Source organism: Malaclemys terrapin, chromosome 22 (genome assembly GCF_027887155.1).
Source record: "Malaclemys terrapin pileata isolate rMalTer1 chromosome 22, rMalTer1.hap1, whole genome shotgun sequence".
NCBI classification, from domain to species: Eukaryota; Metazoa; Chordata; order Testudines; family Emydidae; genus Malaclemys; species Malaclemys terrapin.
Window position 1 is genome coordinate 17,198,079 of NC_071526.1, and position 16,050 is coordinate 17,214,128.

The following is a 16,050-nucleotide window of genomic DNA, read 5'->3' on the forward strand; positions in this document are numbered from 1 at the left end:
AGAGGCTCCCTATCCAGTCGTCCCAAATCCCCATACTATTTTGGGCCAAGTTCCCAAAGAGCACAGTTGGTTCTCTGTAATAGACTTAAAAGATGCCTTCTTTTCTATCCCCCTTGATTTGGAATCTCAAAAACTGTTTGCCTTCGAGTGGGAGGACCCAGATACTCATTATAAGGCCCAATACCTTTGGACCGTGGTCCCACAGGGACTTACCTGTGCACCTAAGATTTTTGGCAGCCAGTTGAGAAGGGACCTTGCCCCATTCCTGGCTAGACACCCCTCATGTAACATAGTCCAGTATTGCGATGATTTGCTCTTAAGTACTGAAACAGAGGCAGCTTGTAAAGAGCAGACTGTAAAGCTCCTTAATTACCTTGGGGCACAGGGGTATAAGGTCTCAAGGGAAAAAGCACAATTGGTTAGGCGACAGGTCACTTTTCTTGGGTATCATTTGTGCCAGGGAAGTCGTAGTCTAGGTAAAGAAAGAATCCAGGTGATACTCAATAACCCTCGACCTCAAAACCCCCGAGAGTTGAGGGCTTTCCTGGGGTTGACTGGGTTTTGTCGACGCTGGATCCCTGACTACGGGGGAAGAGCCAAACCACTGTATGAATCCTTAACTAAAGAGGATTGGACATGGACTAAAGAGATGGAAAAAGCATTTCGAGAGCTAAAAGAAGCCTTGGTTCAGCCTCCCGCTCTAGCCCTCCCCGACCCTCGGAGGCCGTTCACTCTATATGTTCATGAGAGGGGAGGGGTGGCTGCTGGAGTTCTATGCCAAAGGTCGGGGCCAACCTGGCGACCCATTGGATACTACTCAAAGGTGTTGGACCCTGTCGCCAAGGGGTGGCCTGCCTGTTTACGGGCCGTTGCAGCGACCGCTCTCCTCGTACAGGAGGCTGAAAAGTTGACCCTGGGGGGGGACACTGAGGTTGTGGTCCCCCACGGGGTGCTTCAAATACTGGGGACAGGCGCTGGGGAAAAGCATTTAAATCCCAGTTGACATACCAGATATGAGGTAGGGCTCTTGCTAGCCCCTAACCTAACCTTTAGGACAGTTAGCTCCATAAACCCAGCTACCCTGCTGCCTGATCCTGAGGTTTCCCATGAGACTAGCCCCACTCATGACTGTATTGAAGTCTTGCAACAGGTGTCCCAGGCACTCAGTATACAATGGAAGTTGCATACACCCTGGAGGCCGCAAAGCTCGGGTCAGGTGGAAAGAGTGAATAGAACTCTCAAGGATACCCTCACTAAACTATGAACAGAGTCTAGTTTAAAGTGGCTTGATGCGTTACCACTCGCCCTTAACTGCATTCGAAGGGCCCCACGTAAGGGTCTTAAGCTTTCACCATTTGAACTGGTCTTTGGGTTCCCTCCCCGAATACTTATCCCAGGATTCCGGGAGGATGTAACCTGGGAAGTGGGAAATGACTTACTATGGAAACAGGTTTCCGGGTTGCAATCTGTTTTGTTACAGCTGCATCGACGCGGCGCCATTCCAGGCTCTCCCCTTGGACCAGACCGTGCATCCGTTCCGGATCGGTGACCAGGTCCTTGTCAAGAAGTGGAAACGCGACCCCCTTACGCCAAGGTGGGACGGTCCACACACCGTTTCGCTCATCAGCCAGGCCGCAGTTAAAATTCTCGGGAGCGACAAATGGACACATCACACCCGGGTAAAGCGGTTTCTGAATCCTGACCAGGGAACCAATCCCACGGAAGAGGACACCGGCCCTCTGCCCGCCCCGGCCCCGGAAGCCCGGGGTGGCACGGGCAAAGACACCGTCTGGGAGTATCAAGGACTCGATGGGCTAAAAGGACTGTTTAGGAAAAAGCAATAATGAACTCATTATTGATATTTCTGTTCATAGGTGTCTATCACGGCTATGGTTGGGAGAATAGGTTTATACAACTGGGAGAAATAATAGCGAGTTCCTTCAATCTTAGTAGCTGCTGGGTTTGTGGAGGTCCAGGGGATTGGAATGAATGGCCTTGGGTAGCCCAGCCAGTGCAAGCTAAATGGTGGATCAGTAATTTAAGTATAGTCCACAAAGGAACAGAAGTTTGGGATGAGGATAGTAGCCCTTGGTGACTCTATTCCTCTGAGATGGGGATCCTTTGTCTAAACCGAACAAAACAAGAAGGGGTATATGTGGGCAAAAGCCGATGTGACTGGACCCTATCTCTAGGATTTGACTGCTATGATCACCCTAGTTGCCATACGTATGACTGTTCTAAATATCAAGGACGGTGGAACCATACCCACGTAAAACTCACTAATCATAGCTGGGTAAGTTGTTCCTACCAACAGCATACCGGCGAGGGCTGTAAGGCAGTTGGACAAGATGGGTTCTTTGATGCCCTCTTTCTAAGTTGCCAGCGAGATAATACCGACAGTAAGGATCACGTGGTACGCTGGTATCAGTGGGCATGCAACATTCTAATGGAACTCGGGTAACCCATTTTAATCATTTTTGGTCTACTACCAATAGCCCTAAATTTGGTTGTAATTGCGCTTGGAAGGAAGGGGCTGGGCCTTGGAAATGTGACTATTGTAATCCTGACGGTACATCTATTGTATTAGGGGGACCCCTGGAGATGGGTAACTCTTTGTATTACGAAGAACCAGGCCCCAAGGACTATCCCGAAACCTGGGATGGCCCCTTTGCGAATGGACAATGGGCCCTAAAAGGCCATTACTGGATATGTGGGCAATATGTTTATCGAAGATTGCCTCCAAATTGGTCAGGAATTTGTTATGATGGGTACATTAGGCACTTATTCTTTCTACTACCCCAAATCCAGGGAAATAAATTAGGAATTAAGGTATATGACGACTTGATTAGGAAGAGGCAGTCCGTTGATTCCGCATTAACTGCTGGAAGCTCCCAAAAGTGGGGGGCTCAAGAGTGGCTCCCTGTGTAGTTGCATTAGTCCGACGAATGGCTAATCAAATTGTACGCCAACGCATGATGGCACTATATCAACCGGTTAAAGTTGAGGATTGGGGGCCATAGGGCTCTCAAAATGCTTTTAAGGGGGGAGAACCTTGTTAGAACAAAGGCCAAATACTCGCCTATTATTTCAGCTGTTCCCCATGGCCATAAACTCCCTTTCCCATATATGAACATATAGCAAGACAATCAATCAAAGAGGCTCAACAAATGTATCCTATTTACGGCCCCAACAGATGTATTCTATATACCCCTAAAAGGGAATTTAAAAATTCCATAGGTCAGCAGAATGTATGCACGTTAAGTCATTTGTTACTGGGTATAAAAAGGCTTGCTCTACGCTTGTAAGGTGTGCTCCTCCCTCTGGCATGAGTCGAGGGGGACACCCGCTCAGCTGACTGATCAATAAAGAACTTGAAGCCGTCTTCTAGACTCCCGTGCCTCCTTGGGGTAATTGGGCAGCTCCAGGGGGAAACGAGCCCATTTGGCTAACAAGTGCAAACCCCTTTGCTCTACCACAGCACAGGCGAAGCACCCGTGCAAATCGTGTCTGGATGTGGCATTCACACGGACGCAGCCGAACCCCCCCCCCCCCCCAGTGCACACACGAGACTACAGCCCCCGTGCTAGTGCTCACACATGAACATTTGTTATGGGACGGATCCTGCTGCCACAGATCACTGGGCGCGGGATCGGGGTCAATCAGAACTCCTCCGAGCTCAAGTAAAGGCACCAGGAGAGGGGAAGGGCCGGGATGCTGACAAAAGCTCATTCTTTGTTTCCTGGGCACACAATGGACTCTAACAAAATCTTGTCTTTTGAAATCTAAATACCTCTGAGTTGAGAAACACCTTCTTGTCTGCTGAGACTTGGAGCCAGGCCCGGCCCAAAAACAATGGCCTGTTCGGGCAGGAGGGGACATGGCTGGGGGGGGGGGGAGGGAGCCCTAGATGCTCATGGATAAGAACTAAATACACACGGAGGTTCCCCACATGGTCGCTAAGGCCAACGTCGTCAGACCAGGTAGCTACAGTTCAGCATGCAAGGCGCCAAGGAACCTACGTGAGATCCGCACTCATCTGGGCACATCGCAGCCCTGTGGAGGCATGCAAAGAACTGGCCTGCTTGGGCCAGTGGGCAGTCAGCGGGAGCGGTGGGACATCGGGCGCTTCTGGGAGGTAGCCCATTTCTTTAGGGTGCTGTAGGCCCCCAGGTTTGGAAGCTTTGTTTCACAGGGCCTGGTCCCAGCTGCCCCCTGTGGTCAATAGGAAGCTTCCACTGACTTCAGATTAGCCCCCTTCTAGACACCAAGTCAGACATTTGGAAACTGGTTCCTAGCAGAATAAATGGGGACACATCCCAGGCTGCTTGAGTATGTACCCAGGGTCATGGGCAGGTGGGGTTAGCCTGTCCAGTGGCCACAGCATCACGGTTATTATTATATGAGCTAGCTCGGCTCTCCCTAGCTCAGGTACATCTCCCTGTGCCCCAGCCACGCCTCCCCATTGCAGTGTAGACACACGGCCAAGAAATGCACCTACACCCAGAACCCACAACTCCCTGGGCATCACCACGCTCCTAAAGCGCTGAGCTGGCCTATCTGAGAAAATCCGACATGCGGACATGGCAGCAGGACGCAAGTAAAATGCAGCGGGTCTCTGAAGCGGTGCTTCTGCATGTCTCTCTCCGTAAAACAAGCTGTTTGGCTGGTTTTAAATTGGAAATAAATTACTGAGTTATAAATGTATTTCAGAAAGCCCCTTTTCCATCCGGAGTGCAATTAGGGAATGATACAGGATTATGGCTACCCCGACTATCTCCTACCTAAACGAAGCCTTTTGCAACCGTCAGCCAAGACCAGCCATCCGTGTTTCAACTGGGGCTTTGCAAAAAGCCGTTGATCTTTCATTTTCAAACGCTTGAGTAAAATGTATTACCCAAAGCTTCCAGAGAGCTGGAAGGTACAGAGGCTAAGTGAGCACGAAATGCCTGGAACTTAGCATTGCAGCAGAAAGTTTTCGGCTCTTACTACTTCAGCAGCTGTCTAAAATAGTCATTTTCTTCCAACTTTTTAAAATCCATTTTGTCCCTGTGCTAGTTACTGCTGGTTTCAGATTAGCGGGAGAAAGTCTGACGAGAAGGCTATTTCATTTGTCTGGAAAATGCCTGGATACTTAAAGGAAGAGATGGGGGCAGGGAGGGGGGAAAAGGTTTACAACAAATCAAGTCCTTTTAACTTCCTGGGACCTAAGCAGGGAAAGACACCATTGCTTCCCTCCTCTCCCAAGTGATGTTTGGATGGGGCCCTAGCGAGCTGAGCTGTAGCCTCACAGTGTTTGCTGTATCTGGGCTTGGGGCTGAAGATGATGGCTTTGTGGTCAAGGTGCTGGATTGACCCCGATGACATCGGCTCAATGACCAGACCTTTGGCAAGTCACCACCTGTTCCTGAATTCCCTGCAATGCTTCCCTGCCTCACAGAGGCATTGGGGGGATAAACGGAGGATCGTGAGACTCCGGGCGCATCTCCAACCTCGAGCTGGGGGTTGGAAACCCAGCTCCAGGAGACATAGCCGTGCAAGCTTTCCTTGAGCTAGCGTGTAGCCTCAGTGGTGGGAAGAGTGAGCTGCCCTGAGCATGGGCCCCGTGTCTCAGACAGGGGTGTACCCCTCTGTGCCAGGGAATGTGCACATCTACCCAACTAAGATCAACACCATGCCCCTCAAATCCATGGAGAAGCTCTGCTCTCTAGGGAGCAGCTGCCACACAATGCCTGGAGTGATAGCGTAGCCAAGGCCAGCTCTTCGTTTGCAATGCCGTCACACTGCCTCGGGAACGAGAGGGGTGTCAAAAGAAGCACTACACTAAATGGCTGGGGTGCTCCCAGTGCTTCTGTCTGGTTGGGAGACACGGACAACGCATCACCGCCATGTTAGGAAACTTGACCAGTTCTGCAGGCACAGTCACTGCTCCCTTTGCAGGGTCAAATGGTGGGATGAGATTCCCAAAGTCAAAAGCGTTAATCACGGTCTGATGTCTGGCATTCAAAGTATGCTCATCGAAGCTCAGCTGTGTTGGTCTGGGCATCTCGTTCATAAGAGTCCTTGAGAACAGCTGAGGCCATATTTTATGGCCAGCTAAAGCCAGGCACCTTTTTCATAGTGGCCAGTACACACGATATAAAGACGCACTGAAGTCGGGCTTGAAAGCATTTCAGGCTAGCCCCAGCAGCCACCAGAGCAAGGTGGCGGCAGATTTGTCACGTCGCCGTTAACCGCTTTGAAACGAGGCATAACGCCACCGAATGTGAAAAACGTGAAGAGCGCAAGGCAAGGATGTAGCAGCCCGCAATGGTCACGGACAATCCTGTCTGACCCGCATGGGACTGTCTGGAGTTCTTGCACTGGTCTGACCTTGCATATACATGGTCACCTATAGTCAACACTGACGTCAGAAGCCATTGTTTTTCACGTAAGCTAGCATGGGAATGTCTCCCTCAGCCGTGAATTCCACCCCCTGTCTGAAGTGTAGATGGACCCTCAGACGGTGGTGGCAGGGGCCATGTAAGTATTTTGATAGTCAGATCTTCTCCAGGGGTTTGGGGGCTGAAGTCAGGCAGGGCCCTCGAGCCAGCCTTTGACACAGGCTCATCGACAAGGGGATCACAGAGACGAAAGCCACGGCTGTGCCAGGGCAGAGCTCCTCACTGCTCTTCAGCTCCCGGCCAAGGGAGGGGAGAAACAGAAGAGCAGCTCTGAAATGTTGGCTGGGGTGTGTGATGGCAGGACTCAGAGCGGGGCAGGCACCTTCCCCAGGAGGCTACTGGGACCACAGCACATGGCAGAGGCGTTAGAAAGAAGCATCTTATTTCTGCTTCTTCGCCCCCTACAATAATATCCTCACCCCCCTCACACACACACCACAGCACTTCCTGCTATCTCGTCCCTCCCATTCCCGGCATTGCCCACTGGCCCCCACTCACCTTGGCACTGCCCCCCACCATCCTCCCAGCATAGTAAGTGCCTGCAGCCCTCCCCACTTTTGGCTCTGCCAGTGCCCTGACAAGCAGCGTCACATGGAGGATGAACACCCTTGGATGCATCGAGCAGGTTCAACCTGATGCTCTGCAGTGAGTGGTTCATGCCCATGAAAGGCCCCCCAGACTGCCTGCCTGGGGGAATGAGCCGGCACTGAATGGGCACTAAGAAAGCAAAGGGGGCTCTGGTCTCAAGGCAGACACTTGGGGTATGTCTACACTGCACCTGGAACCTGGTCTCCGACTCCGGTTTGAGCCCCAGTCCCCCTTCTGTCCATGCACAAATCAGTCTGACTCAGGTCAGCAAGCTCTCAAGACCTGGGTCCTAGGACGCTTCTTGGGGAGTGGGTCCCACTCCAGAGCCTGAGTCCCTCTGCAACTCGGGTCCAAACCCGGTCAGTGTGGATGCAACTCAAGCTGCAGACCCGAGCCGGAAAGTCTGCATAGTGCAGCATGGACGGGTTAGCATGGCTGAGAGACCCGAGTCCAGCAACTGTAAACTCGGGTTCACAAGTCAGTGTAGAAATACCGTAATGGAGCAGCACAACCCACTGGGAAACAAACAGGTCTGGATACACGCACACATACCGACAAGGTTCACTCCTCTCTCTACTTGTGCCCTAGTGCCTCGCACGTCAGCTACAACACAGGCCCGTCAGGAGCAGCCGCGACAGTGTTCATGGACTTCCTGGTTTTTGCCAATTTTCTCCACGTTCCTTTAAACCCAGTTTCAGTCCCTTTTGCTTTGCAATGAATGGGACCTCCAAGGTAAAAACAAATCTCGTGTGGCTAGTGGAAGAGCAGCTGCTGGCCTGACCTCCGAGCGGGATCTATGCAGGCGCAGCCGAGAGCACCACATGCGCATCCCCACCTCAGAATGAAAGATGTTCTCTTGACACGTCTTAAACCCTGTAATCCTCCTCTGAGTCATCACCACTTTCCAACAGGCCTGGAGGAGATAGGCCCGGTGTACGGGAAAGATTTATGAGAGACAGAGAGAGAGAGAGAGACTCTCTCTCTTTGGGAACCCCTGGTAAACGTAAGGTAGGGAGTAATTCTGCCTGGCAGGGGAATTAATTGGCTGGGACCTACAGAGCCTTTTCAGTGTAACTTCCAGAGGCTCGTTCCCGTGTTCTTCATTCCATTCTGACTCCCACTGACTTCCAGCTCAAGATCTGGCTCTCGGGTTTTGGCCACCTGAGCGGAGGCAGGGTCTCCCAAACGTAATCAAGTGGAATTGAATTATAAGAGGCAAAAATACCAGGCACAGCCTAAAGCTGCCAATTTAGATACTTCACTTCTGTCTGCTCATAGGCTGGGACAGGGAGGAAAGGCTTAAGAGAGGAATTAAAAGCTTCCCGGCTGGACTGCTCCCCAGTTGAGCAGAGCTTTGATTCGCACTTTCAGAGAGGCCTACCTCCTCACTGGGCCTGGCTTCTCAAGTGACCCAGCGGATTGGAGCAAGCAGAGTGCACTGGTGGGAGGGGCGAAGTAGTTGAAAGGAGAAAAGCTGAATGGAATGGAAAGGTGGAGTCACCCCCACAAGCCACGTTATGAACCTTAACGTGCAACCAGGATGCAAATGTGGACTGGCTTTTTTTGCAAATGTTGAAAATGGTCACAGCCTGTTTCTATGGAAATCGATCCATCACCACCTCCTGGCAAAGCCTGCACCTCCTTCTCCCTCCATCCTGTTTTCCGCCAGTCTGTTGGCAAGATGGGTTTACAAGGCTGGGATCTCTTTCAGCTACTCGGTACACTGTGCACAGTGGGGCGTGAGGCCTCTGCAGTCAATTTTCCACACACGCATACACCTAGTAAAATTATTTATGGGAGCGTAAGATGCTTTGAGAAGGAAAGGCCCATCCTCATGACTCCTGTAAGAACTCGTAAGCAGAAACTGGCATCTCTAACTGCAGAGTTGGCGGGTGGGGAGGAGTTCCTTTCTGCCCGCAGAGAACAACTCGGCCTGGTCAGAGGTGGATCAGAGGCAGGATAAAGGGGTTTGGAACGGTGGGGACAGGCCCCTCGGCTCGCTGCTGATGCGATAGGACATGGGTAACATGCTCCCAGAGGCCATCCCAGCTTTAGCTGCTACAGCTGTGGGAAGCCAGCAAACTGCAGAAGAAGCAGGATGGATCCAGAGGGACATGAAAGCTGCAGAACCCAGGCGAACATCCAGCAAGGAGCTGAGCTAATGATATTCCACTGGTCAAGTCACCCGACTGGCTCATCGTCCCTAGTCCTGTAACTCAGTTTCTCACTCCCTTCACTTTCTTCCTGCACCCGCTCTCTGGGCCCGATCCTCAGCCGGGGCTGAGTGCCCTCTAAGAGACTGTCCCGTCTCGATACCTCACGGGCAGGTGTGCAGATACTGCAGCGGAGGCCATAAATTAGTGACGCTCTTCCCGTGAAGGGAAGGACTATTAACCCCACTTGACAGATGGGGACCCGGGAGCTCAAGTGACAGAGTGTAGCCACCGAGCTTACGTTAAGATGCAAGGCCCTACGGCCTGCATAGGAGTAAGTTACTTCACAGAGTGAACATAGGTAAGTCAAGTAACAGTGACCTGAAGTCACAAGCTGGCCTAAGACTTGGTTTTGCAATAAATCACAAGGGCTGAAATTAAGAATAAAACTGCTGACAGGTAACTGCTCAAGAAGACAGTTTGTACCAGTTTAGAGTATTTCTGGAGGAAAACAGCAGCAGACGCCTAACCACGGGTAGCTATGGAGACTAATTGACTTATATGCTAATAAGATTAAACTAGTTAATATACTAACCTATAGGATAAGGACACCCCAATATTATGAGGGTGAGGTAGCTAAAATACGGTAAAGGAGGGAGGAGTCATTCATGTATATGTGTGATGGACATCAAGGCCGACAAAACTTTCAGCCTTGAGTCAAGCCATTGAGTTCTCCACTGGCATGGAGTAGGATCTGTGAATCAAATCCTCCCCAGGGATAGAGTGAGTATACACATGGAATGGTGCAGGCCATTATTACAAGACTGTCTTACTTCCCCCTACTGGTTTAGATTATTTTACTTCTAGGACTAGCCGTAGTAATACTCAAAATTTTGTAATTATGAAAGGTCTTCCTGGAGCATGAGCGTTGTCATCACTGCTCTGCTCATTGGGGCTCCCAACTGAAGAGTGATCCTGAGAACCCTGGGCCTGATCTTGGGACAAGGACCTACCAAATTTCAGAGTGTTAATTGGGAATTCTTGAGAAATAATAGAATTGATACACAATCCATCAGCCAACAGGAGTGAACCCTGATCTCCTGGGTACCGGTCATAGGCCTTATCACAAAGCCTTTGCCCAAGGGTAGGCCACCAGGTGCAGAGGGTGCTCCGCACCTCCGGGATCAGGCATTATTACCAAATTCACATCTGCCTCCCGTTCTTTTTCTTCAGCAACTCGGCTAGAAACAGGAGGATTGTGAAATTGGATCTGAAGGGGCTGGAAAGGTCGGTAGGATGTTGGATAGGGAAGGTAAGCCCCTGATCCTCAAAGGTATTTCGGTACTGCGTGTTTCCATTACTTGACAACCATGACAGGATGTGAAGGGCTGTTGTACAAGGAGTGTCTAGAGTAGCTACAACTGGCTGTAACACAACATTGCCCTTGCCTCATACAATCTTGCACCGTAACCACAAAACTTCATAACATGTGCTGCTAGGCAGCAACACAACGCGACGGAGTACAGAAAACAGTGCTTGAAACTGCACAATGACCCCTCTCAATATTAACTTCATCAGATCCAAAGGAGCAATGCAACAACATGTGGCACCAAACTCTCATTGTGTACCAGGCTGCACTAAAATAATGCAGTACAGCACAACGACCACTACACCACAATGACCATTACACCACATGCATTGTTGTGTGTCAACAACATACAAAGCAATACCAACAGTACTATACACCCAGTATCAAGGTACACCACCCCAATGGTGTTATTTTGTAAAATGGTGCATGAAGGAAACGCAACAGAGCAGACATCACTCAGTGCTTCCCTGCCCTAACACATGGCAACAGAACAGTGAGCTGCATGCACAGAACTTTGCAAAAAAATGAGTCAGTGCAACAAGACAGTTGCAAAAATAGGGCAACGCAGCACAATACTGACAAGACGGCATGGAGGGTTGCACGGTACCACCCGCAATTGCAGCCATCGGCATTCACAAGGCTGTGGTGCACAAACGGATACCTCATATTAGAGATGTCATCACATTTGTTTGTAGGTGATCAGTATCATGGTGCCATCCTTATACACGACGGTATCACCACAAGGCAGCGTGAGGCGCACGGCTGGCTCTCTGGACACTGGCTCCACCCAGGGGCATTATTTCAGAAAAATTCAGGGGGTGGGGGAGCAAAGTTGTATCAGCATATAGAACATTATCGGATTATAGCACATCCTGCAAAGTTGCGGGGGGAGAAAAGAGCATTTAGACCTATAAAAAGTTTGGAGGAGCAAACCATGGTCAAGGGGGGCAGCTGCATAGCAAACACCACCCCAGACTAGCACGGCTCTTGGTTAGCAGACCTCTCTCATGTCCCGCAGTCAACATTATTTCCTGGTCTCTCTCCAGTTCACAGCCTAGCAGCCAGTTCCACGATGGAGGACTCCGACCATGGACACGAATCGTGCAGATGTTGCTTTGCTCTTAAGGTCGCTGCCAGGCAGTGGGAGGAGTGCATCACTTCTCCTGCCTCTGCCAGGCTAAGCGGTCAATTTTCTGGTTTGAATTAAGAGAACGGCAGCAAAAAAAAAAAAAAAAAAAAAAAAAAGGAGGGGGGGGGCGGGAGGAGGACCTTTATAAAACTCATAAAAGAGTGGCTGGGCTGCAGCCAAGAACAGCACTAGTTGCTCTTTAAAAATCAACACGTTAAATAAAGTTCTTTTTGTGTCCTAAAGAGACGCGATCTCTTTTGGAACCCAAACACAGGCCCTTTAATGAGGAGCAACAACATACAAACCTCCCACTATATAAATAAAGCTTTGTATCTATAATTCAGGTTGAATCTGGAGTCAACCACTTTGCTTTGTTTCCGAACAGTAGAGCAGCCACCATTTGGACAGAACAAGAAGAGCAATCCTCCGCGTTCTGCTCAGTAAATCAATTGATTTAAAGCATAAGAGCAGATTCTATTTTTTTAACCCGTACCTGAGGTGCAGATGCACCAACCTGCCTGCCAACCAGCGATGAAAAGTCTCTGGGTTTCTGGGATTTCATTATGCCCCCATGTTGCTATCACGTAACGAAATGAACGTGCGGAACTAAAACACTGTGGGGAAGATTGAATTTTTGAGGTCTGGCTTGCACAGCAGCTCAGCAGTTTTTACCCAGAATAAATCCCTGGCACATTTGCTGGGGTTAGGGGACATGGAGTTTGAGGTCTAGGGTGCAGACACAAGAAGTCAAACAGGAAGCGCTGCCAGGAATTAGTATGTGTCTGAGTAACCCAGCCAGGCAAATTGTTACTGATAGCCAGGGTTGATGGAAGGAAGAAGGGTGGACAATTGTACCAGGGCCCCAAGTTCCAGAGCACCCCCCCACCCTCCAAATATCTGTAACTGGGGTGAAATGGTAGAGGGTGGGGTCCCAGAAAACACGATGTACAAATTTCTCTTGACTGGAGGAGGGTCTTCCTGGGAATAATTTTGCCAAGTGTTGAGCCTCCTGGAAGCCCTGGAGAGCTGTGGGTTGTTGAACATCTCACAGGATCAGACCTTTAGAGCGAGTCAAAGGGATGGTGGGTATTAATTTCCCTGTCACCCATCTACACACCCTGCCTTTAGCGTGTCTGCTAGGAAGGGCCTCTTACCGGAGATCTGAAAACATCCCCCATGCTATGGGCCAAATGCAGCATCGATGAGCACAGCGACGTAGGCAGCACGTTAGCTGGAGACGTGGTTAAAGGCCAATGTATTGTAATCTGCACCTGCTGGCAGTCAGTGGGTGAACATCTTACATGGTTAGGGCAGGGCAGGGATAGAAGACGGCAAAATGAAGTAGTCCTAGTCGCCGATTTCACCTTACCCATCGCTGATGCTTTGCGCCCCCCCCCCCCCCCGACTCATTTTCTAATCCACTCCTAGGAAGGCAGGAAATGCCAGCCTGGATCAGAGCCGCAATCCAGCGTCTGATCTCAGCCAGCATCAGCTGCTTCACAGGAAGGTGTAAAAGGCGGCAGTTTCAGGACAGCCGGCCCCAGGGACTATGTTCACCTAACAAGGAACTTACATTTGGCCCAAATACTTGAATGCAATGTGAACCCACACTACCATGAGGATTGACTTTGGCCCTAGATGTTCGTGATGGGTGATAGGGAGCTGCGTATGGGCAAGTTTCCCCTTCTTCACGGAATTTTGCAGATAAAAGCAGATGTAGAGCACCCACGATACCAGCCACTATAGGCAGGGCACAGAAGAGTCACTCCAGCCAGCCTCTGCTGGTCAGTCACACTGCCCTGTGGTATGAATCAATTTTAATTGTTTTTTTTTAAATCATTAATTCAGATGAGCCCTTGGATATAGCACAGATCACCTGAATACGTCAGCTCCTCTTTCAAGCCAGTTTTCACTTTCCAATGAGTTGGGCCATTTCCAGCCATAAACAAACTAACTTGGTATTTATTATATCTCTTCTCAGCTTTGCAGGATGCTGCAACCTGCTGAGCAGTTGGCAATAGACAACTAGCTGCGATCTGTATCATGGCCGCGCCTTTGAAAGATCCTCTCCAGTATTTCACGGACATTTCCCTCCAGTCGTTCTGCAGCTTGCAAAGATTGCAACTGAGGAGCTCTCAAGAATCCTGCACTCAGCTGCTAACAAACAAGGCCACACATCCCATTCCTAAATGGCACAGAAAGTTGGCCCCCAGGATCACAAAAGCAAGCTTGGAAGCGCCGAGTCTGGACTGATCGTTTGGGACAGTTTCAGAGCAGCTGTAAATATCGAGATTAAATCATCATAAAATGTGCAAAAACTGGCACAGATATTGCTCCTAATTTCGGAGGTCAGCAGAATTGAGCATTCAGGTTTCTAGAAGCCCCTGGGTTGAGTCAACATTTTCCATACCCAAGTTGCAAAGGGGGAAGGGAGATGGGAGGGGAGAAGCGACCACTGGAATTCACCACGTTACTTTCTCTGCATGAGGAGAAACCAGCAAAATTCCAGCCTCCTGCCATGTAATGCAATTGGTGACAAGATGCTGCTTAAATCCAAAAATCAGTGCTGGTTGATATAAATAAGTCTGACAGAAAAAAAAAGAAATGCAGATGTTTGGCTGGTAGTCAGCCACTAGAGGGACCCAAGCTAGCATCCTCTTGGATGGGAGAGTCGAGCAAAAAACAAGTGGCACTCCAGAAACACCTACTTTTCACTTCCCAGCAATATTTAATGGGATCATCTTCTTTCTTTGATTGCTCACAGCTTAATTATTAGCATCTGAGCTGCTCTGATGATCTGTTGGTGGGCTGGGAAAAGGAAGATTTTCTATTTGTTTTGCTGTTTCCAAGCACATCAGGGTCATGCAAGTTAAGATCTGACTGCAAGATTTCGAGTTATGGCAAAGATGATCCCAGGGGCTGCTTTATGGTTAGCATGGCAGCACTTCCTGGAGAAATGATGGGCTTACATGGGACGGAATTGGTTCCTGGCCTTATGCTGGCTGTTTGCACAGAGATGCATTTCACCCACTGTGCACTTTTCCCCTTTCCTTGTTCTAAGTATCTAAATGGACTTGGCACAGATGTAAGTGACAGCACATGGGGCAGGGACATGGAGAAGCAAGGGCCATTACACAGCCGTAATATAGAGTTTCTACAGATTCTAGTTTGGCTCTGTTGTTGCTACAACGCCCTTTATCCAGTAATCCTTCTGCAAACGATAGGCCAAATTTTGCCCGTAGTGACATCTCTATCACTGAAGGTATGAGTCGTCAAGCCCGCCCCCCTCCCCCACAAAAATCCTCTTGCCCATTACTGAAATGCAGCCACCTCCAGGGTATTACAGAGTAGCTGTTTCAGAGCGTGCAGCAGTTTAGGACAGAAGCACAAGGAATCTTGTATCCCATTACAACTGCAGTGGGGATTTTAGCTGGGGAAATGAGCCTTGATAGTCTCTTGGGAAGCAGTGCCCTGAGTTCTCCTAATCGCCACGGGTGGTCAGGACCCTGGATTTACTCTTCCTCCATTAGACAGAGCTGGCAGGAATGCAGCGCTCCCCAGTACCAGCCTGGCTCATTGGTTCAATACTAAATCAAAATGAAACACAGCACCAGGGTTTCCCCAGCATCTCCTATCCAAGTCCTGACCAGGGACAACCCTGCTTAATTTATGGGAGCTGATGCGCTCCCAGCAGGGCAGTCATAAGGCTATTAACACAGCTGCTAAAGGAACATCCCAGCCTGGACTTCCTCCTATGTACTAAAGAGAATTTGGACTCTACTACTCCATCCATGCCACGTTGAGGCCTGATCTAACTCTCACCAGGGTCAGTGGGAGTTTTTGCATTGACTTTAGTGGGATTTGGATGGGGCCCCAGTGAGCATCTTCCAACAGCTGAGAAGACTGTTTTACTAGCAGCACAGAGGAGCGCTGCGGAACAGCGAGACAGGTTACGTCATGCTGCATTCAGAGCCTTGCAGACACTGCAAACACAGGGCTGTGTCCTGCTCCTGCTCCTGTTGAGGTCAGAAGTAAAACTACGGACACCAGAAGCAGCCAGGGACTCACTGGCATGGTAAGGCATTTATTGGTCTTGAGTTTGGGGAGACTCAGCGTAACCTGCCAATTCCTCCAAGCTCCCAAAGCTTGCTCACCGCAAAGGAAGTACCTCGCCCACCACCACGGGGGCTACGGGAGGGAGTGTGACGTGATCAGAAAGGTACGTGGTAAGGAGCCATGTCCTCAGAAGTCAAGTTCATATAAAAATAGGAAAGAGAAGACCATTAAACTTGTAATCCATATGCTGTTTGGTGGGTGCGTGGGTGGGGAGGGGGGATGGGGAGGACTCACACCATGGAATAGTCTCTGGCT

General features: G+C 49.9%; 1 protein-coding gene across 3 annotated transcripts in view; it reads right to left on the reverse strand.

Moving 5' to 3' along the window:
- The window catches only part of COL8A2 (collagen type VIII alpha 2 chain), a 149,782-nt gene that overhangs the window by 119,446 nt on the left and 14,286 nt on the right, over positions 1 to 16,050 (reverse strand). Inside the window, exon 1 of one of the 3 annotated variants that reach the window (XM_054012084.1) lies at positions 11,551 to 11,592. The exons of the other annotated variants lie outside the window; for them this stretch is intronic. The gene's annotated coding sequence lies outside the window, so the exon portion shown is untranslated. Of the gene's footprint in view, positions 1 to 11,550; positions 11,593 to 16,050 lie in introns of those variants that run through there. 3 annotated transcript variants of the gene reach the window in all.